This window comes from Phyllobates terribilis, unplaced genomic scaffold, assembly GCF_046119375.1.
Source record: "Phyllobates terribilis strain yellow unplaced genomic scaffold, ASM4611937v1 Scaffold_1__5_contigs__length_1240528914, whole genome shotgun sequence".
NCBI lineage: Eukaryota > Metazoa > Chordata > Amphibia > Anura > Dendrobatidae > Phyllobates > Phyllobates terribilis.
The window spans coordinates 355,596,255-355,619,389 of NW_027362761.1; the positions used below are offsets into that span (position 1 = coordinate 355,596,255).

The 23,135-nt window shown below is 43.3% G+C and overlaps 1 protein-coding gene across 9 annotated transcripts in view; it reads left to right on the forward strand.

Annotated features, from left to right (window-relative positions):
• The window catches only part of PITPNM2 (phosphatidylinositol transfer protein membrane associated 2), a 398,693-nt gene that overhangs the window by 74,192 nt on the left and 301,366 nt on the right, over nt 1–23,135 (forward strand). For 8 of the 9 annotated variants that reach the window (XM_073676202.1, XM_073676201.1, XM_073676209.1 and 5 more), the window contains exon 2: nt 1,913–1,992. The exons of the other annotated variant lie outside the window; for it this stretch is intronic. The gene's annotated coding sequence lies outside the window, so the exon portion shown is untranslated. The remainder of the gene's footprint in view (nt 1–1,912; nt 1,993–23,135) is intronic. 9 annotated transcript variants of the gene reach the window in all.

A 23,135-nucleotide genomic window follows, 5' to 3' on the forward strand; every position in this document is an offset into this window, starting at 1 on the left:
TCATAACTGGCTTAGTGATCGGACTCAAAGGGTGGTTGTAAATGGCTTCACATCCAGCTGGATGAATGTCTCAAGTGGGGTACCACAGGGCTCCGTCCTGGGACCTGTATTGTTCAACATCTTTATCAATGATTTAGATGAAGGAATTGAGGGTAAACTGATTAAATTTGCAGATGACACAAAGCTAGGAGGGATAGCTAATACTAGAGAAGAGAGAGAGAGGATTCAAAAAGACCTAAATAAACTGGAGCAGTGGGCAGCAACCAACAGAATGGTTTTTAACAGGGAAAAATGCAAAGTACTACATCTGGGCAATAAAAATGAAAAAAGCATATACAGAATGTGAGGAATAGAGCTAAGCAACAGTACATGTGAAAAAGACTTAGGTATACTAATAGATCATAGACTGAACATGAGTCAACAGTGTGATGCAGCAGCAAAAAAGGCAAATACAATTCTGGGATGTATTAACAGAAGCATACAGTCTAGATCACGTGAAGTCATTATCGGTCTTTACTCCTCTTTGGTCAGACCTCATCTGGAATACTGTGTACAGTTTTGGGCACCACATTTTAAAAAAGACATAGACAAACTGGAGCAAGTTCAGAGAAGAGCGACCAGAATGGTGACTGGTCTGCAAACCATGTCCTATGAGGAACGGTTGCAGGATTTGGGAATGTTTAGCTTGCAAAAAAGAAGACTGAGAGGAGACTTAATAGCTGTCTACAAATATGTCAAGGGCTGTCACATTGTAGAAGGATCATCTTTATTCTCATTTGCACAAGGAAAGACTAGAAGCAATGGGATGAAACTAAATGGGAGGAGACACAGATTAGATATTAGAAAAAACTTTTTGACAGTTAGGGTTATTAATGAGTGGAACAGGCTGCCACGAGAGGTGGTGAGTTCCCCTTCAATGGACGTCTTCAAACAGAGGCTGGACAGACATCTGTCTGAGATGATCTAGTGAATCCTGCTTTGAGCAGGGGGTTGGACCAGATGACCCAGGAGGTCCCTTCCAACTCTACCATTCTATGATTGCAATCATTTTCAGGAAGAAACTGAGTATTATCTGACAGAATTGCAGGGGTGCCAATACTTTTGGCCACCACTGTAAGCATATTAGAAAGTTCTATATATTTGTATTTCAAATAAATCTATAAACATTTTTTTTCTGGTGTACAGCAATTTTAATTTTCAAGGGGTTACTGGAATTATCAATCCTTCCCCACTTTCCTGCTTTTAAATCATGCTAAAGATGTAGAGATGTTTGGATTTGACATGCTTTACAAAGCCCTCAAAAGGAAACCAGAGATTGCTATTATGAAATGTATTAGGGTGTTATTTCACTTTATAAACACTATTCCTTTATTCTCACTTTATGACTAGCAGTGGCTTAAATATGTTACCAATGCAAGCCAAGGTAATACATCCAGATCTCCATACTCTCAGTGGGGTCACATATCGTACAAGTGCTTATATGACCTGATGCATGTCAATAAGACGTCCACCACCAGAATAATGGCAAAGAATGGCTGCGGCTTTTTAGTACTGGGACTTGTTATTTACTCTGGTTATGTCTGTTACAAAAAAAAAAATCTGACATCTTCATCCTGCTATTCTGTTAGTTTGGAAAAGATAAGTACCAGCATCCCCCTATTTCCGCCAGAGAATGCCCTTTTAGGATTGTTTATAAGGAGAGCTGAAGCTTTTGTTAGTGTGATGATCCTGCCAAAGAGCACCATGAATCTACTTTTCCTACAGCACCATAAACATTACCCTGCTTGCCTCCTGTCATATCACAGAACGTAGCTTCCATTTTTGTACAGTTTGCATATATTTGCAGTGTATATTGGTACTTAAGATTGTGTAATCAGACACTTATCATCTGTAATTTTTTTTTTTTCTTTAGCGTGATGAAAAAATGAAGGAAATTTATGCTTTTGGGATTTCCAGATGTCCATTGTACCTGAAAGACTAGGAGCCAAACAGGTAATAATGCCATGAAAGCACTTGTCTGCTTTGTAGATTGGGATGAGCAGGTTTTCTTAGTCCTTTCCTGCTTTCTCGTGTCTCATGCTCTATCTTGCCCGTGCAGCCGGACATCTCTTGTAACCAGATTATATCCATTTGTAATGCTATTTCCAGATATTCTTTCTGCCTCCTGCTGAGCCTGTTATATGTCATTCACGTGCTATTTATTTCCAGAGAGTTTTACGATAATTATCCATAATTTAATTTCCCTTGTGTTAAAATCTATTTTTGATTGTAAGGTCACAGTGGACGGCTATTGCTGTATAGTTATTTATGTATCATTTGCTGGAACTTGTACAAGAACACATTAAAGGAGAGCAAAGTGTAAAAGCAAGGTGCTTTATATAAAAAGTGTCATTCATAGCTGTCTGAACCTGTAGGAACTGTATTTTTAGATACCTGCGATCTGTCAATGTGGTTTGGTTTGTATGCTGGATATATTGGGTGACATTCATTAAGCAGAACCTGTTACGGGGAATTAACCCTAAAATGTATCATCCTCCTAATAATGTATTTATCAATGCTTCCAATACAACTAAGTATAACTGCAGTCTGTGAAAAAAATATTTGATCTCACAGCTTGTGTATCCCAACTAATCCGTTATCACGTCCACAGCGGCGTGATTGATAAACCAGAATGAGCAGGGAGGAGGAGAAGAGGGAGAACTTATCCTTCTCTCTTGTCACTACACATACTGGTTCGTCAATTATGTCACTGTGGGTGTGATACAAGTAAAAGCAGGGATAAGTGGCGGTGCTTTTGGGTTCGTGTGTGCCAGGATTGAACAGACTGCAACAACATTTGGGCATCCTAAAAAAAAACATTATAAGGAGCAGGGATGTGGAGTTGGAGTCCATTTTGGTAGTCGGAGTTGGAGTTGATATAAAATGGACCGACTGCGACTCCTAAAATATATAATAAATTGTAAATTTTGTTCATAAGAATTTGGGAAAGTTATGAAATGTCCTATAAACGTCTGTTCTGTTCCTGATCTAAGGATCTCTGCTTTTAGATGAGATGAATCTGTGCTGCACTTTATGTACATGCTCAGTAGTGAGGCCGGGCTGTGGAGTCGGGGTCAGGGAAATTGAAGACTCCAAGTTGGTGGTTTGGCTTACCGACTCCACAGCCCTGATAAGGAGGCTGATGAAGTGCTTCTAATATAAGGGCAAACCTCTTCACAGATGCTCTTTAAGGTCAGCGTACTTTACGTTAGTCTCAATATGTTTGCTGATGTAAAATTCAAAAAATGAACGATTGAGAAGAACCTTTAAACTGATGCATGCCATGTATGGTTTTTAATATACAGCCACCAGATTACAGTATGCCCAAAATGTCGGACTTCGCTCAATAATTTATAGCATGGAGTATGGGAGTGGACATTCACACGAGAGCTGGAAGGCGGTATCAGAAAATATATACTTAGTTATTTTGCAGCTAGACGTTCCCTTTACAACACATGCATTTTGTTGTACCAGGTTAGAACCCTAGAGGATGGTACAGCAGGCAGTGCCACTGTGCCCAAAATGGTTCAAATCATTTTATCGGTAGCTCTACGTTGTCTCTTCCATCAGTAATTAGAGCCAAAGAGCCCAGATATGGCAGCTATCATGTTACAATTGAAACTATTGTTCGGTATAGACCGACTTAACACAGAGAGACATAAAGAACGAGATATATTAAATTCTTTAACAAGTAGAAAAGGTTTGTTGCAATCCAGGACACCAGGGAGGGGATACAAAATTTAGTCAGCCCCTTTCGTAACACTGAATGGTACTGTACAGAAAACTTGAGGGGGATGACTTTGGGTATCTTGAGGCTGGAGACCTGAATAGGAATACAAAAGGGAATGTCATTTAAGTTTCATTATGTAAGGCATTGAGAGATGTGTTTGATGATTCTCCCACAATGTTTCCATGTGCGAGACAGGGGCTCCCAATGTACTTTATAATCTAGGTGAAATATCACAGCTATCAGCATATATTTAATGTGATATAGTTAGAAAGCTAATCTTCTAGCTCCTGTAATTTGGGAAATATGCGATTTTCTTTGATATTCCAATATTTTGTAACCTGTAATAATCATTTGACATTTCTGTTTGTTTGTATGTATGTATGTATGTATGTATGTATGTTACTTTAAGACTATTAACACCCAAATAATTTTTTTAGAAAAAATGCAGCAGATTTATTAGGAGGCATATGTACAAAAAAAACTGTCTCTCCGCTTACTGTACCTGCACCTAAAAATCACAGTGAGACATAACCTGGCTTAGATTTTAACTAAAATTTACTTTATGGCGCAAATTATAGCAAATGTGTTGAAAATTTGTGTCTATAGCTTTCATTCTATTCTTTATATAGCCATATTAAGACTCTATGAGATGGACTGATCATTTTCTTCTAAATTGGCTTTGTAAGGCATAATCTATGCTGGAATCTCGGCTTTGGAGTCAGAGCCGTGGAGTCGGAGTTGGTATAAAATGAACCGACTCCTAAAATATATATAGTAAATTGGGTTCAGTAGTACAATCCAGGATGTGCTGAATATTTTCCATAAGAATTTGGGAAAGTTATGAAATGTCCTATAAATGTTTGTTCTGTTCCTGATCTAAGGATCTCTGCTTTTAGTTGAGATGAATCTGTGCAGCACTTTATACAGTATACATGCTCAGTAGTGAGGCCGTGCTGTGGTGTTGGGAGTCCGAGGTTTGGCTTACCCACTCCACAGCCCTGATTGGAATTATAATTGTAAAAAATTATATATTTTAATTAAATATGAGTGACATACAGAATGTTGAATCCAAACTTAGTCCAGGTTTTCGGTGGTAGTTTTTTGTGTGACCAAGAACTTAGCTGCAAAACCATTCATACAACCATACATAAACAATCATGCCTTGGACAGCCTGATTATATGTGAGACTTGTACCCTTGACATCAGCAATAGATATAATAGAAGAAGCAGGGTCCGGCTTATCTACATATACCATAGCAGTGTATATACACTATATGGACAAAAGTATTGGGACATTTCTGATATCCCATTCTAAATCCATAGGTATTAATATGGATCTTGGCAATTAAAACATCTTCCACTCTTCCGGGAAGACTTTTTACGATGTTTTGGAGTGTGTCTGTGGGAACTTTTGCCTATTTATCAACAAGATTTGTGAGGTCAGATATTGATGTTGGATGCAAGACCTTCGTTGTAGTTAATTCCAAAAATGTTCAACGGGTTTGAGTTCGGAGCTTTATGCGGCATGTCAAGTTCCTCCACACTAACTCACCCAAACATATTTTTATGGGCTTCACTTTGTGCATTGGGACACAGTCATGCTGGAACAGAAAAGAGCCTTGACCCAACTTCCCACAAAGTTGGAAGCATACAATTGTTCAGAATGTTTTGGTAGGCTGATCAATTAAGATTTCCCTTCGCTGGGACTAAGGGGCCTTAGTTTACCCTTGAAAAACAGCCGCATAGCATTATCTCTCGTGCACCAAACTTTACAGTTGGCACAGTGCAGTCAGACAGTGCACAATGCAGTTAAACCCAGACCTGTGCATCAGAGTACCAGGTGAAGGAGTTTAATTCATCAGTACACAGAATATGATTCCACTGCTTCAGAGTCCAGTTGGGCATAATTTACACCACTTTATCTGACATTTGGAATTGTACTTGGTGATGTAAGGCTTGCATGCAGCTGTTATTCCAGCACACTGCTTTTGTGCTGATAATGCTAGCGGAGATTTGGAGCTCTGCATCAGCAAAGCATTGAAGACTTTTATGCACTACGTGTCTCGGTACCCAGTGTCCCCACGCTCTAACTTTTCATGGTCTACCTCTGCGTGGCTGCTGAGGTCCTAAATGCTTCCACATTTTAATAATACCACTCACAGTTGATAATGAAATATTTAGGAGGGAAGAAATTTCTTTAACTGACTTGTTTCAACAATGGCGTCCTATTACAGCACCACACTCTATTCAGAGAGCGTTATAGAGTGACTCATTCTTTCACAAATGTACGTAAAGGCAGACTGCATAGCTAAGTGCTGGATATTATAGCAGTGGCAATGGGACTGATTGAAAACTTTGAGTTCAGTTATTAAGAAGTGTGTCACAATCTTTTTGTTCATGTAGTGGAAATAGTCATGATGTTTCCTGCATATGTTAAAGTTTCAAAAACTATTATTGAGTTTTGTATTGTAAAGCGAACCTCTTTATTGGGCTGACTTTTGGTTGGATAATTTTGTGAGGGGTTACAAATACCACAATGGTTTATACGCTCATTTGTCTCTTTTCCCTTCATATGTATCCAGCTCCTTGACCCATCTGTTTGTTTTTATTTTATATTTAATGGTTTTTTAATATTTTGTATCAATAAAGAACTTTTTAGCCCTTAAAGCTCTACTTTGTAAATATAAGTATATTAGAAAGTTCTATATATTTGTATTTCAAATAAATCTATAAACATTTGTTTTCTCGTGTACACCAATTTTAATCTTAAAGGGGTTACTGGTTAGTGGTTATAACCTAGTGGTTATAACCACTAAGAGGTTGGAAAAGTTAATAGTTCTCATAGGTTGTGGTGCTTAGAGTTCCTTAGAAGATTTATGTTTTGTATTGCAAGGTTCACATTTATACAGTACCCTACACAGAGCACTATGTTGGGGTTTCTGTCAGAATCCCCCCCCCCCCCCAAAAAAAAAAAAAAAATCTGTATTTCGGCAGGGACCATGAACAAAACACTGACTGAGCCATTCACTTGAGTTAAGCCTACAGAATTACTATGGACACCTGGCCAACTTCCTGGCAGTTTTCGTGTTTTCCAGAAACACAAAATCTTGGTTGGAATACGGTTTTTCGGTGACTTCAACAAAAACCTCAAGTTAGTGTTTGGTAAGAGCACTGTATAAGAGTAAACCTAACCTTTATTTTTCTTTACTATGAGCTTAAAAACTAACAGGCAGGTAGTTGTTAACAGAGGCAACTACCTGTGTTCTACCCGACGCTGACTCCGAGCGGTCACTAACCACTCCTGCCAGTGATTCAACTGCTCCATGTCAACAGAGCAGCTCTTCTTCCTTCAGGCTGCTGTGTCGACGGAGCGTAGCTGGCGACATCATGCTGATTGGCGCGGCAGTCAATCAGCATAACGTCGGTCATGCCCCATCAACAGAGTACTGCGAAAGAAAAGCTACTGCTTTGTTGATGTGACATCAGCAAAAGCCATTGAATCGCTGGCAGGAGCGGTCTGTGACAGCTCTTTGCCGGTAAAGATCGGCGCCGGGCACAACCGTCAGGAAGTTAGCAACTACCTGCTTATTAGTTCCTAGTACCATAGTAAAAAAATTAAATGGTCCTGGAAGACCCTTTTAATTACATGAAATGATGGGTTAGCACACATGTATCAAACTCACCCTCAGGGTGACTATATTTGGCCCTCGAAGCTGGGCGGGTCCCCCGAGTATATCTGACCCCCGACCGTCATCGCACTTTCAACTATATCAGCATCCTAGATGCTGTTCCAGTTGTAAGCAAAGATGGAGGAGGAAGCGTCTGCTGACGCTCATCATTCCCCGTCTCAGCACAGCGGACGCGATGACATCATTACAACGTACCCTCTGTACAGAGGTGTGCAGAGGATCTTAAGACACCATGAAGAGACTGGAGCAGCGGGGGAATGGGCAGAGACGCGTATATATATATATATATATATATATATATATATATATATATATATATATATATATATATATTTTTTTTTTAATGTGGAGTCTGTTATATGGTATGCAGCACTATGTGGACCATTATACTATATGGATCACTAGGTGGGCTATTATACTGTATGGAGCATTATGTGGGCCCATTATACTTTATAGAGCACTAGGTGGGCCATTATACTATATGGAGCACTATGTGGGGCCATTATACTGTATGGAAAGCCAATCCAGGTCCCCATTATACTGTATGGAGGACTATGTGGGGCGCATTATACTGTATGGAGCATTTTTTGTGGCCATAATACTGTATGGAGGACTGTGTAGGGCCATTACACTGTATGGAACACTATGTGGAGCTTATCATACTGTATGGCGCATTATGCAGGGCCATTATACTGTATGGAACACTATGTGGGGCTTATCATACTGTATGGAGCACTATGTGGGGCGCATTATACTGTATGGAGTAGTATGTGGGGCTATTATACTGTATGGTGCACTATGTGGGCCCATTACATTGTATGGAGTACTATGTGGGTCCATTATACTGTATGGAGCACTTTTTGTGGACATTATACTGTATGGAGCACGTTGTGGGGACATTATACTGTATGGAAAGCAATGCAGGTCCCCATTATACTGTATGGAAGACTATATGGAGTGCATTATACTGTGTGAAGCATTTTTTGTGGCCATTATACTGTATGGCACACTATACGGGGCCATTATACTGTATAGAAGGCAATTCAGGGTCCCGTTATACTGTATGGAGGACTATGTGGGGCACATCATACTGTATGGAGGACTTTTTGTGGCACCCATCATACTGTATGGAAGACTTTTTGTGGCCATTATACTGTATGGCACACTATATGAGTCCATTATACTGTATGGAGCATTTTTTTGTGGCCATTATACTGTGTGGAGCACTATGTGGGGCTTATTATACTCTATGGAGCACTATGTGGGTCCATTATACTGTATGGAACATTTTTTGTGGCCATTATAGTGTATGGAGCACTATGTGGTCGCATTATACTGTATGGAGGACTATGTGGGCCCATTATAATATATGGTGCACTATGCGAGTCCATTATTCTGTATGGAGCACTTTTTATGGCCATTATACTGTATGGAGCACTCTGTGGGGCCATTATTCTGTATGGAGCACTATGCGGGGACCATTATACTGTATGGAACACTATGCGGGGGCCATTATACTGTATGGAAAGCAATGCAGATCCCCATTATACTGTATGGAGGACTATGTGGGGCGCATTATACTGTGTGGAGCATTTTTTGTGGCCATTATACTGTATGAAGGACTGTATGGGGCGATTATACTGTATAGAAGTCAATGCAGGGCCCCGTTATACTGTATGGAGGACTATGTGGGGCACATAATACTGTATGGAGGACTTTTTGTGGCCATTACACTGTATGGAGGGCTGTGTGGGGATTACAGTTGGAGAATCATACTGTGATGGGGTCACCATTCTTTGTCAGAGGGGAGTAGATTAGGGTCCTCATACCGTGCGTGTGGGGGTGTCATACTGTGTTTGGGGGCACTTTTGTTTCCATCATACTTTATTATCTGTATTATTCAAGGTTTTTTATCCTTTGGCCATTGGACCATATGCTTTTTACTGCTCTTACATAACATATTATATTATCCCAATATTTTATTCTAAGATCTATTAATTAAAATGTACTTTGTTCATGGGACAACCCTTTAAGTTTGTTTCCATATGAAAAAGTTTGTTAAATTTCATGATAAGGAAAATCTTCCTCAAACAAAGACATTTTTTTAAATAAATATCAATATTGGCCCGTGACTTTGTCCAAGTTTTTAATTTAGGTGCTCTGTGTATTTGAGTTTGACATCCGTGCGTTAGAACAAAGCCAAGTATTGCTATGTTTACACATCATGTTTTTTTCAGCATTTTTGATGCAAATTTTCACCTGCGTTTCACAGTACCATCAAAGTCTATGAGATTCCAGAAATCTCATAAACACATTGTGTTTTGTTTTTTTTTGTTCAGGATTTTGTGCTTTGCATGTTTTTTTTTGTAAAATAGAGCATGTCACTTCTTTCAGTGTTTTTTCACCCATTGGAAGTAAAGGGTGATGAAAAAGAACCACTGAAAAAACGCACCAAAAACGCAGGTGTCAAGATTTTCAGCGGTTTTTTTTTGTGCCAAACCCAGTATGAGATTATTTTTTTTCACTGAACTCTATGTACATGCATATAAGGTACAAAAGGACAGTGAAAAAACACTGAAAAAAAAGCACCAAAAAAGCAAGAAAAATCCTGAACAACCTCCCAGCAAGAGATCGGATTTTGCTGCAGTATAAAAAAACGCTGAAAAAAGCATGATGTGTGAACATAGTCTATGAATGAGTTCACATATTTGGTAGTAGTGTAGCACAGAGTGACACCACCACATCCTCTGAGCTAAAGAAAAAACTGGTATATGTATGCCACGTGTGCCTTTTTGCAATGATCATCAGTTCTGATTGTTTTAATGCAACAGTTCTGGGTGTTACTAGCATTGAAAATGATGATCTTGTTACCTCATGTACATAATTATCTCCGCTCTCTTCTCTTCTCACCGGGCAGCATGGTGGCGCAGTGGTTAGCACTACAGTGCTGGGGTCCTGGGTTCAAATCCCACCAAGGACAACATCTGCAAGGAGTTTGTATGTTCTCCCCGTGTTTGTGTGGGTTTCCTTCTGGTTCTCTGGTTTCCTCCCACACTCCAAAGATATACTGATAGGGAATGTAGATTGTGAGCCCCGATGGGGTCAGTGATAATGTCTGTAAAATTGTCTGAATTGTAAAGTGCTGCGGAATATATAAATAAAAAGATGATGATGATGAAAAAAAAGATGATTTGAAATTACTGTAACCTAAATGCAAAAAAAAAAAACGCTACATGTGACTACAGTCTTGGTTATGTGCACAGTGTATTATTCATTTTGTAGATTTCTGGTTGCATTTACATGTAGCTATATACGGTAGTTTATCGCGTAGTGTTACATTTTCTATTCAGAAAGGACTGTGCCTCGTAGATTGCCAGTAGTGATAATCACATGCTCACAGCAGAAAAGTACGGAGTGGATTTTAAAGCTAAAACCTCTAATTATACTTTCGATTGGCTTTTAAAGGTTTTTGTTGATGTGTTTGCTCTAATTGCCTGCTGAATAATTCACATGTACCTTTGTTTCCCGGCTGTAAATTATCTATAAAGCTGTAGCTCTGTGCACATCATATTGTTGTGCTGGACTGGAGTAAGCAGGCTGCTGTTGACACAGGTGCCCAGCTTGTTAGATGACGGAGGTGTACTCTGTCACACAGCAGCAGGTACATACACCCTCCTACTGTACGGCAGGTCTTTTTCTGCTTGCTTGCTTTCAGTGATATCCTGTAAGTATAGTATCTTACCTATGATGTACATGCTGCTTATTGTAAACTATAAAATACTATTTGTTAGGATAGCTGTATGTTTGGTAGTTTGTCCTTTTCATCATCTATCTCTAGAGCTGTAGCTGCTTCTTCCACCATTAATAGTGCATCAACAACTGGATCCCTGAAAACCTGTGTTTGGATTGGAAGGACCAGATTAATAAGTATTAACTCAAGCAGTTATTTGGAAAAGTGTACACAAGCCAAATAGATTAGTGAACATTTTGTTATATTTTTGCTGTAAAGTAAATTAATTTTCTAATCCAAACTACAGTTTTGAGTTCAGATTTTTTGCTAATAATCAGTCATTAGTGAAATCTGTTACTCCTAATATGAATTTTAAGCCACCAATCTATGCTATTGTTTCGATAGTTACATTGTTTAAATCTATTTTGTTATTTTTTTTTTATAATATTTCTTGTGGTTTGAAGCAGCTTATTGTGTGATATTTCCAGATAACTGTGGTTGTCATATAGTGTATCAATATAAAAGTACATGAAAGCTCGCTACATCTGTGACACTTATAGATACTTTGATTGTGTGTTGTACATTTGATTTGTTAGCTATTAGTGCCCATTAAATGGATGCAGGCTTAGAAATACTAAAATGATTTAATATTATTGGTTCTTAGTCCAGTAGTTATTGATGTGTTTTTTTCAATAAAAGTAAAACAATTTGGCTATTATTTAAACTAATTTTTTGTTGGTGGTAAACAGGTACATGTGAAATTATCAGTCGATTATAAAGTTTATATATTATGTATGGTATTAAAGGGATAGTCTGGGATTTTATGACCTTTAGGCTAGGTCATCAATATCTGATCGGTGGAGGTGCGACATCCAGCACCCCCGCCAAACAGCGATGGCCATATGTAATTCAGTTGTGGAGCTGCACAGCTCAGTCAACTGTATAGTGATTATGACTGGACACGGCGAATCCGCCCCTGATTCCAAACAATAGGGGGCGAATATGCTGTACTCGGCTGTAGCCACCCTGCTGTATAAATACAGTATAGTTCTTTTCCGCAACTAAGCACATCCAGCCATTGCCAGTACCAGAAACAGCTGATTGGCAGGGGTGTCAATAGTCGCACCCCCAAAGATCAGATATTGATGACCTATCCTTAGGATAGGCCATCAGTATAAAACTCTTGGACAACCCCTTTACGTTTTCTTATGTCCAAGTGCTGCTAGGGCAAATTTCTAACTCTGCTATGAAAGTTCAGAGTAGCAGCTCAGCTAGGTAGCTAAACCATACTTCTGTAAAGTGAACAAAAACTGTAGAATCTGAAAATAATATATGATAAAAACAGGGTACACAGTACTGTGTCAGCCAGTTAAAAAAAGATTGTTCTCAGTGAGAAAAACTAGATAATCTTGTAGTTATGATACCTTTTAATGGCTAACAAAAATAAAATAAATGATGTTACAAAGCAAGCTTTCGAGACTTCATAGGAAACAAAGTTTCTGAAGAAACACAAATATGTGCACAAAAACAAGAGCAGGACAATGAAGGACGCATCGAAACGCACGTTGGGGTGTACTCCACACTTTCTGCAGGACCTGATCAATACTCTATCTATACCTTGAAGGATCTAGGTATGAATTATACCCCTAATCTTTGCATACGTAGCATTATATACTTTAGTTAGTGATGGACTATGCAATTTATATATAGGGCATGTGCAATACAATATCTATACTTAAACATTTACTATAGGCCTAAGGTTATGTGCAATTATCTATAGCGTGTCACTTACTTGACATATATTTAACCTCATTTTGCTCTGCATAGTCTGTTTGTGTCATACACATGTCCATGATATCTAGCCCTGACATCACTTACATCGTCAATCAGATATATAGATTGGGGTGACAATTGATACTTTTATACTGTTGTACTTTCACTTTCTTTCCTGGTATCTATCCTGCAGTTGTACCTATTTTAATCAGACCCCCGTTGCGTCTTATATTCTGTATTTTTTATTGTGTGTGTGCTCTTTTCTCTTTGCCACCACATACCCATCTGTACAAATAATAAAGGTGTTTTATTACTAACTATTCATGTTCAAACCATTTAATCGGATCATCTAAATTGGTTCTCATGTCATAATATAGCAAGTAACAGTAAAATACTAACCAAAAACCATATGCTCAGTCCTGACGCACGTTTCGCTGGTGGCTTTCCCTCGTGAAATTAATTGCATTCTCTCCTAAAAATGAGAGAATTTTTGAAACCTAATGCATTCTGCTGTATTATGTCACTACAATGCACTATGTGGATGGCATATAATGGCTCCGGACAAGACAGAGTGGTAATAGAGCATAATTAGAGTATCATATTACGCAGATATTTCCACCTAAAAGTAATAAAAATGCCATCTGATAGAATATACCACAATTCCTTTTTGCTGTCCGATTCCTACCAAATAAGTAGGGAGAGTCCCGCAGAAGTATATAGGTTCTGTGTTATTGCTCGGTAAACTTCATAATATACTTGTGTGCATGAGGCCTAAAGCTGATTATGCACATGCGATTGCTGAGTCAACTATTTATTTGACTCATTTATATAGCATCATCATATTCCACTGCGCTTTATATTCCCTGTTTGTATTGGGGCTCACAATGTAAATTCCCTATTAGTATGTCTTTGGAGTGTGGGAAGAAACCAGAGTACCTGGAAGAAACCCACACAAACTCCTTGCAGATGTTGTCCTTGGTGGGATTTGAACCCAGGGCCCCAGCGCTATAGTGCTAACCACTGAGGCATCGTTCTGCCCTATTTCTTCCGACTTCCCTGTGCACATGAACATTGAACAGATCAGTCATGTATTTTCAGTTGAGAGAGCAGAGAAAACTGTTTGATTCTCTCCTGGAGAACAAAAGGGTCAGGAGTTTAATGTCTTCCTGAAAATTGGTGTAAAAGAACGTCCATATTGTAAGTAGTTTATCACAATCTGGCATACCTGCCCTTGCCGTCCGCAGTAGGCATTATGCCTTTGCCATTCGCAACAGGAGCTGTCTCTATTACATAGCTAAGGTCCTGGTACATGTGCTTGAGTTATAGCAGCATGAGAGGAGTTTCCCCAGAGGGCGATCACTCCCTTTGTCATCTTCTCCATCACGATCGCAAGGTGCTGATGGGATTTTATAGCAACCTGAGGCATAATAATGGTGTCCGTGTCTGCCATATACCTTAGCCTATCATCACCTGCCAGAGATGGGGTCATATAACTGCATATAGTGCAACACTGGAAATCCTGAAAAAAAGACCAGCTGAGGGCCGTGAGTACTGGAGTTTGGGAAACACTGGGCAAGGTCATGCACTGCACTTCTTATATAGTGCATTTGTGTATTATCAAGGGATCGCGTTCAAGTCCCTTTGTAGGACTAGTAAGTATTGTAAAAAAAAAAAAAAAAGTTTTTAAGTTTGAAAAAAAGATGTAGCAATAAAAACACCAAATCTCAGTTTGTTTTAATAATAAAATTGGTTTATTTATGAAAACAATCCCTCCTACAAAATAACACATCTGGTATTGCAGCATTTGTAATTACCCCTTTCATAAACTGTATTATTACTTATCCAGTACAGTGACTACCAGTTAAAAAAAATAAAAACTTGCCAAAATTGTTTTAAGTCATCTTGCCTTTCAAAAAATGAAATAAAAAGTGACCAAAATGTTTTATGCATGACAGTATCACGTCCCTGTTTTGCAAGTCCATGCTTCTTTTAATACGTGACAGTATCCTGCAGGCCTTAGAAGCCACTGATTAACATTGCATGCTGTTATTTAGTCTATTATCTACAAGTACAACCAAATCCTTCTCTACAAATGACTCTCCTAGTTTCACTCCCCTTAGAACATATGGTGCCCGCAGGTTAATAGTGCCTAGATGCATATGACGCGCCCCCTGGGCCAGTGCTGTTTGGGGGATACCCGGAGCCGGATCAGATGGGGGTTGTAGTCTCCGAGTGGCGGCGACCCGGTCCGTGCCCAGGGTGTCAAACTCAGTGTGTGGCAGTCTTGATAGATGTTATTGGTGTTCTTAGTGTCGACTACGCCACCCGTTGATTTGCGGTCAAAAGGCCGCCGCTGCAGAAGGGTCCGCTGAGGCTGGTGGTATGTGTGCAGCTGTGGTAGTATAACCCCTAACGGGAGGGGTATAGCCTCAGGGGGTCAGATGTAGAGGATGGTGGTTGTGAAGGTGCAGGAGAGCTAAGCAAGAAGACTCAGAGTCGGGCTGTGCAGTTCAGGGGTTTTTTACTTACGGGTGTTCTTATGGTCACTCTGGCCTGAAGCGACCACCCGAGCCGTGCTGCGTCCACCAGGTCCTGGAATCGGCCAACCCCCAAGCAATTCTGGAGCGTGGTCCTGAGCTCCTGTCTGACTTTCCCTCTCTTCTGGCCGTTCTCACCAGGGATCCACTTATGTCCGGCTCCCTCGGGTCTCTTGGTGGGTACACCTCTTCTGGGTTCCCTGACCCTATACTTGGTATGCTTTCCTAGTGGATTTAGTGAGGGTCGTGGCAGATCCTGCCCACGACCTCCGGTTCCTGGCTAAGGTGTGCTTTTCTCTCTGCCAGCTTGGGATCCGGTACCCTGGGTGCCAACCCTTCACCCTGCTGTTTGTATTCTGGGGTCTTGGGGTTCCTTCTTCTTCTCTCTGGGTCCTTCTGACTCCTCTCTCTCTCTCAGACTTGGCCTTGGAGCTGGGCCCAGCCGGAACCACAACTCCCTGTCAGCCCTTCTGGCTGAGCTTCTCTGCTCTGCTCCTCTGACTCTACAAAAGACTGACTCACTCTACAAAAGACCCTGTCCTAAGATGGTGCCCACCTTATATACTCCCTCTATGTGTGAGCTCAGGTGACCATCACCCAATGAGCTCCTAGCATTACCCAGACTGCTCCCCCTATCTGCCCCTACACTACTGGGATGTTCCACCCCCCTCCCACTCCAGCCAGGGACAGACACTATCGTACCTGCACATATATTGGTGGGAGTACCGTCGATCTGTCCCCCGGAAATGGGATGTATGTAGTGTATGCAGCTATCTGAGCTCAGTTCCACACTCCATCCTTACCCGGGAGTGGAATACCACACCTCTGGCTTGAGGCGTAATACCCCTGTAGCAGCCGAGTCCTCAGGGTGCTACATTCCCCCCTGGTAAATCACAGCACGTCCTCGGGCTGTAAGAGAATAAACATCCATAAACATACATTTTTTTCATAAAACATACACATATAAAACATCATATATTATCAGCATAAACTTTTCATATAAAGCTTTTCATAAATAACACTCTTGTTCCTCCGGCCACGGTGCAACTTGTGACCGGGTAAAGTGCGACAGTCTCTTGTAGTAAAAACAACAGTTTCCTATAAAACCGGTAGGGGGCGCCTTAGAAAGCGCAACTATATACAAGGGAAGGTATGGCCGCTCTCAGTCCTCGGCCAGGTATCAGGAAAGGAATAGGGACACACGGGTTTCAGTTCAATTTGCTGGTCCCAACGGGGACTATATTTTAACTAGCAGCAGTAACAGTTCTTATACCCTGACGGGTAACTATGTACAGTCTCTTTACCGTACTTTAATGACGGCGTACTCCTGCTCCTCCTTCAGACCCGTCCGGATCCTCTTGCTCCTCTTCACACCGTAGCTCCTCCTCCGTCAGCCGGTGTACATGGAGGGCGTAGGGTCCTTTGGCACACTTGTGCCGGGTGAACGTGACCTCGTCCCCTACATATAGGTCACGACCTCTGTCTCCCTCCGGCAGATGGGACTCCACGTCTCTGCGGGTGACAAAGACGTCGCCGGGGGTGTGGTGATCCCTGATGAAGCCCCACCCGTGCTGCAGTTGGAATTTAATCACAGTCCCGGTGGCACGGGGACCGTGGGCTGCACGGGGGTTCCTCCTGGTCCGGCTCTTCTGCTCGGCACTCTGTTCCTGGAGCCGCTGCTCACGGACCCGCCTCTCTCTTCGCTCCCGGTCGAAGACCTCTAACTGCTGCCGGCAGCACTCCACACGCTCAGCTGCGGCTGCCCGAGTCTCTTGGGTGAATCCCATGAGGTCTCCTCCGGTAGGGTCCCACTCGAACTGCGCTTCCTCCAACGAGAGTGGGGTGATCTTAACGGGCTTCGGAACCGGAATCAGGGGCTCATCTAGGGGTCTTTCTTTTTGGAGTTCCAGTTGGTAGTACTCCGGTGGCCATATAAAGGGCTGCCCATCCGGGCACGTATGCTGGGCAAATAGGTTTTCACCCAGGTGTGGCGCTGTGGATGTTGAGGGCGCGGTGGTGGTAGCGGCGCCCGGGTTCGCCAGGCCTTGCGACCAGGCCTGGGGTACCCTGAACGTAAAGGGCACCGTGAAGACGGCGGCGCCCGGGGTTACTTGGCCTAGCGACCAGGCCGGAGGCTCAGTGGAGGTAGAGGGCGCTCTTGGTACTGCGGCGCCCGGGGGTACTAGACCTTGCGACCAGGCCGGTGGTGTTTCCTGCTTTGCCGCGCTCAGGGTTGAGGCGCGTGACGTCACAGGAGTCGCGGCCGCGGCTTCTGCTTGAGGCCTTGTCTGGAGCGGTGACGATGCAGCGACGGGCACGGCAGGGGGAATTTCGGGCTCTGCGACGGGGAGCTGGGGCAGGCACGCGGTTTCTCGGCTCGGGGTAGGGACGTCCCCTTTACCTGCCTCCATCTGTTCAGCTCCCTCTTCGGCGCCGTCTCCGGCCTTCACTCCTCCTGCACCATCCTCAGAGGCGGTCTGTCTCCTCGTCTCGGGTGGCGTGCTTCGCTGGCGGGTTCCAGCCTGCTGGGCCATCTCTCTGCTCCATGCGGCCAGTACGTCCCGCTGCACTCGGGCCATCCTCTGAGCCAAGCCCTCCAGTGCGGTCTGTGCACGCTCCCGGTCTCGGGGGAGCTGTGCCAGGATCTCCACCAGGCCTTCTGGGGTTGTCGCTTGCAACAGGCTCCTGACCACTGGGTCGGTGCTGCCTGCCTCTCCCTCCATCTCCGGGTACGGCTTCTCCGGAGTCCTCTCCAGACTTCTTGTCTCCGGGTGCGCTCTCTCCAGACTCCTCCAGGCTGCACCCATCTTCGCTCTCTTGTTCTGTCTCCGCCCACATTGAAGGTGGTCCCGGGGCAACTTTGTGATTGTCAGTTCCAGGGGCAGTTCTCTCACGCTGATGGACATCTCCAGCATCACAGTCTCTGTTGGTGGGGGCGGTTTCCGCTTTTGGCGCCATTCCTTGACCTGGCCCACGATGGGAGGTGACCTCTTGCCACCCTCTGGCACGCCCATAATGGCGTCCACTCTTCCAAGGCGGGAAATCTTCTGGAAATGGCGGGAATCGTCTCCCAGTGGCGGGAAACTCCGTGGATGGCGGGAAAAAGCTGCAGATGGCGGGCAACCGGCGGGAAACGATCCGTGATGGCGTCCCATGGCGGGGACCCTCTGGAACGGCGGGAGACTTCTTCTTAAGGTAAATTTGAACTTCTCTTCAGGCACGCAGTGCCCGGTGGTTGTGGGCACGAAATCCTGCCGACTACGCCAAAGTTGACGCGCCCCCTGGGCCAGTGCTGTTTGGGGGATACCCGGAGCCGGATCAGATGGGGGTTGTAGTCTCCGAGTGGCGGCGACCCGGTCCGTGCCCAGGGTGTCAAACTCAGTGTGTGGCAGTCTTGATAGATGTTATTGGTGTTCTTAGTGTCGACTACGCCACCCGTTGATTTGCGGTCAAAAGGCCGCCGCTGCAGAAGGGTCCGCTGAGGCTGGTGGTATGTGTGCAGCTGTGGTAGTATAACCCCCAATGGGAGGGGTATAGCCTCAGGGGGTCAGATGTAGAGGATGGTGGTTGTGAAGGTGCAGGAGAGCTAAGCAAGAAGACTCAGAGTCGGGCTGTGCAGTTCAGGGGTTTTTTTACTTACGGGTGTTCTTATGGTCACTCTGGCCTGAAGCGACCACCCGAGCCGTGCTGCGTCCACCAGGTCCTGGAATCGGCCAACCCCCAAGCAATTCTGGAGCGTGGTCCTGAGCTCCTGTCTGACTTTCCCTCTCTTCTGGCCGTTCTCACCAGGGATCCACTTATGTCCGGCTCCCTCGGGTCTCTTGGTGGGTACACCTCTTCTGGGTTCCCTGACCCTATACTTGGTATGCTTTCCTAGTGGATTTAGTGAGGGTCGTGGCAGATCCTGCCCACGACCTCCGGTTCCTGGCTAAGGTGTGCTTTTCTCTCTGCCAGCTTGGGATCCGGTACCCTGGGTGCCAACCCTTCACCCTGCTGTTTGTATTCTGGGGTCTTGGGGTTCCTTCTTCTTCTCTCTGGGTCCTTCTGACTCCTCTCTCTCTCTCAGACTTGGCCTTGGAGCTGGGCCCAGCCGGAACCACAACTCCCTGTCAGCCCTTCTGGCTGAGCTTCTCTGCTCTGCTCCTCTGACTCTACAAAAGACTGACTCACTCTACAAAAGACCCTGTCCTAAGATGGTGCCCACCTTATATACTCCCTCTATGTGTGAGCTCAGGTGACCAGCACCCAATGAGCTCCTAGCATTACCCAGACTGCTCCCCCTATCTGCCCCTACACTACTGGGATGTTCCACCCCCCTCCCACTCCAGCCAGGGACAGACACTATCGTACCTGCACATATATTGGTGGGAGTACCGTCAATCTGTCCCCCGGAAATGGGATGTATGTAGTGTATGCAGCTATCTGAGCTCAGTTCCACACTCCATCCTTACCCGGGAGTGGAATACCACACCTCTGGCTTGAGGCGTAATACCCCTGTAGCAGCCGAGTCCTCAGGGTGCTACACATACATTTACATTTATCCACATTGGGTATCCACTTAGCAGATCAAGTTCAAACACTGCAAGTTTGTCCTTCTTCTTATATCTTATGAACATCTTCTATAGCCTGTACTACACTACGTAGTTTGGTGTCATCTGCAAAAATAGAAACAACACTATTAATCCCATCTTCTATATCATTAATAAATCGGTTGAATAATAGCACACCCAGCAATGAACATTGGGGTATGCCACTTATAACCAGAGACCAATAAATCAGCATCAGTGTCATCAGCAAAGTTCCCCACACCATTACACCTTACCCTCAGTGCTTGAAGGTGGACATTACACATATAGAAAACATATGCCCACCTTTTCTGCATCTCACAAAGACATGGTACAAAAAATCTTTGATTTGTGACTCATCAGATAACCGTACAGCTTTCCATTGATCTATTGTCCAAAGTATGTCCTTTTCTTGTTTGCAGTCCTCAGTAGTGGCTTTATTTACAGCCATTTGTCTATAAAGGCCTGTTTCTTTAAGTCTCCTCTGGACAGCAGATGTTTAGAATTGTCTGATACTTTGTTTGTGCATCATTTATGAGGGATGTTATCTGAGGTGCTGTAAATCAGATTTTTCTGAGACTGGTGACTCTGTTGAACTTATCCTCTGCAGCAGAGGTAATTCTTTCTCTTCCTCTCCTAGGACAGTCTTCATAAGTGCCAGTTTCATCATAGCGATTGATAGTTTTCATGACTGCACTTGAGGATACCTTCAAGTCTTGCAATTTTCCGGATTAACTGACCCATATGTTTTAAAAGTAATGATGGACTGTTGTTTTTCTTTGCTTAGTTTAATGGTTTTTGCCATATTCTGGCTTAGAACAGTTGTAGAAAAGAACTGAACACTGCATGGAACTGTGCACTAACACTACCTCTGCAGAACACACCTGGATAAGGTACTACAGCAAGCAAATTGCAAAAAAACGTAGGGGCACCTTGCTGCGGCGCAATATGACCAAATTCACTTGAGTATGCTGCAATGTAACAGCGCTATGCTGCTATCTTCGGCCACATGATGTGACGTGGCCAAAGTCACTATGTGGCCATATCATATGTTTTAACTTTGATCCACAAAATGCAAGTTTCCTAAAGGATCTTAAAGTGGATCTTTAACAAGATTATGTTGCCCTACTTTGAGTCAAATATGTGGGGCCTCATAGCAACCTTTATAAGCTTGGCTTTCACTTTTTAAACATTCTAGAAAAAGGAAAGCTGTGTGATTATGGGCAACAAATAATTGTTTTTTAAATATTTTAATAAATTTGCTGCATTGCTTTGTTTGGCCAATAGAAACAGTAAAAATATACAGCACTATAGTTGTTTGATGTATTCCTGAGGACTGCCCCCATGCTTCTCCCTGTGTATGAATGGTTACTCATGTACAACCCAGTAACCGGTCACCATTTCTTCAGAAACAGGATTTATGTGCCCCATATGACACTGCAACTTGGAACAATCGAGGCATAGACTCAACAAGATCTCCTAATGTATCCTGCAACCAACACATTTTAAGTACAACCTAAGGCCTCCTTCACACGTTCTGGTGATTGTTGTACAGGGAAAACCAGTACTAGTGAGATTTGTGGTCCGTGTCTGTATGCCATCCGTATGTGACATCCGTATGGCATATGTGTGACATCCTTGTGTCTGTATGTCCGTGAGACACATCCATGTGTCAGGCATGTGTCTGTCGGCGGCTGAAGACAGCTTTCATCATTGTCCCCTGCTTCCTCTGAGATCAGCGTGAGCAGGAGACAATGCTGGGAGTTGTATACAGCACCCCCTGTGTACATGCTGTGTAAACTGAAGAATGAAATTAAATAAATGGTGTGGGATCCCATCGATTATTTATACCCAGCAGAGGGACAGCTGCCCACTGGAGGCTGATATATTACTAGCCAGGGAAGGCATTATATCAGCCTTGTATTGGCAGCTGACATGAAGCCTAGGGGTTAGTCCAAAGTGCTGCTGGTTCCTGATTGTGGGGACGTAGCCTAAAGCTTCAGAAAAAAAAAAAGCTAAATTTTTCGTTTATTGGCCTCTGCCAGGCTTTCTTTGCCAAATATTCCCGTGTTGGTTTAGAAATGTTTCAATTTTCGTGACAGGAAAAGCTGCAACTGTCTCTAAACATGTTTTAAGCTTCTAGTTCCTTTAGGCTATGTGCCCACGATGCAGAAATGCTCCGGATTTTTTCCTGAGCGTTCCTGCATCTCCCTGGCAGAAAAAAACGCATGTGGATTGTACATGCGGATTGTACATGCGTTTTTCCTGCCAGGGACAAGCGGATGTGAGGCGTTCTTCACATGCATTTCCGCATGCAGGTTGTCAAGCGCTTTCCAAGCGATTTTAGCATCACTTGGAAAGTGGTTGACAACTTGGTTACACTATATAAATCCATGCAACCGGCATGGATTTATATAGTGTGTCCGAAAGAATGGTAAAAAATAAATATCATACTTGCCTTCTGATGGCCCCCGCAGTCTTGATTCGATCCATCCTGGCTTGCCGGCAGCTCGCGGTACACTGAAGGACCTGCTGTCACATGACTAAATGACGTCAGCGCAGGTCCTTGAGTCCACCGCGATCTGCCGGCAAGCCAAGACAATCACACTGAGGGCCATCAGAAGGTAAGTATAATATTTATTTTTTATTTTATTCTTTTTTTTACAGGTTCTATGGTACCTCTTCTCCAGACCCGGGTACCATCCGCACATTTAAACGCATGGAATGCGCATGTACAGATCCAGTGATGCGGAATCCATGCGTTCCAATGCAAGTCAATGGCGGCGAAAACGCAGCGCTTCTGCAAAATAATAGTAGTAGTGCTGCGTTTTTTCCCGCAATGATAATCCGCAGCGGAAATTTCCGCAGCATGTGCACAGCACATGCGGATTATCATTGGGGAACATGGCAGGCCTTCTACCAAGCGTTTTTCAAGCGTTTCTGCAGCGGAATTGCCACTGCGGAAACGCTTAAAAAACGCATCGTGGGCACGCAGGCTTAGTATTAAAGCAGAAGAACTCTGGATATTTTTATGTAAGGCTGGTGATTATATACAGTACAATGTAAATGGTG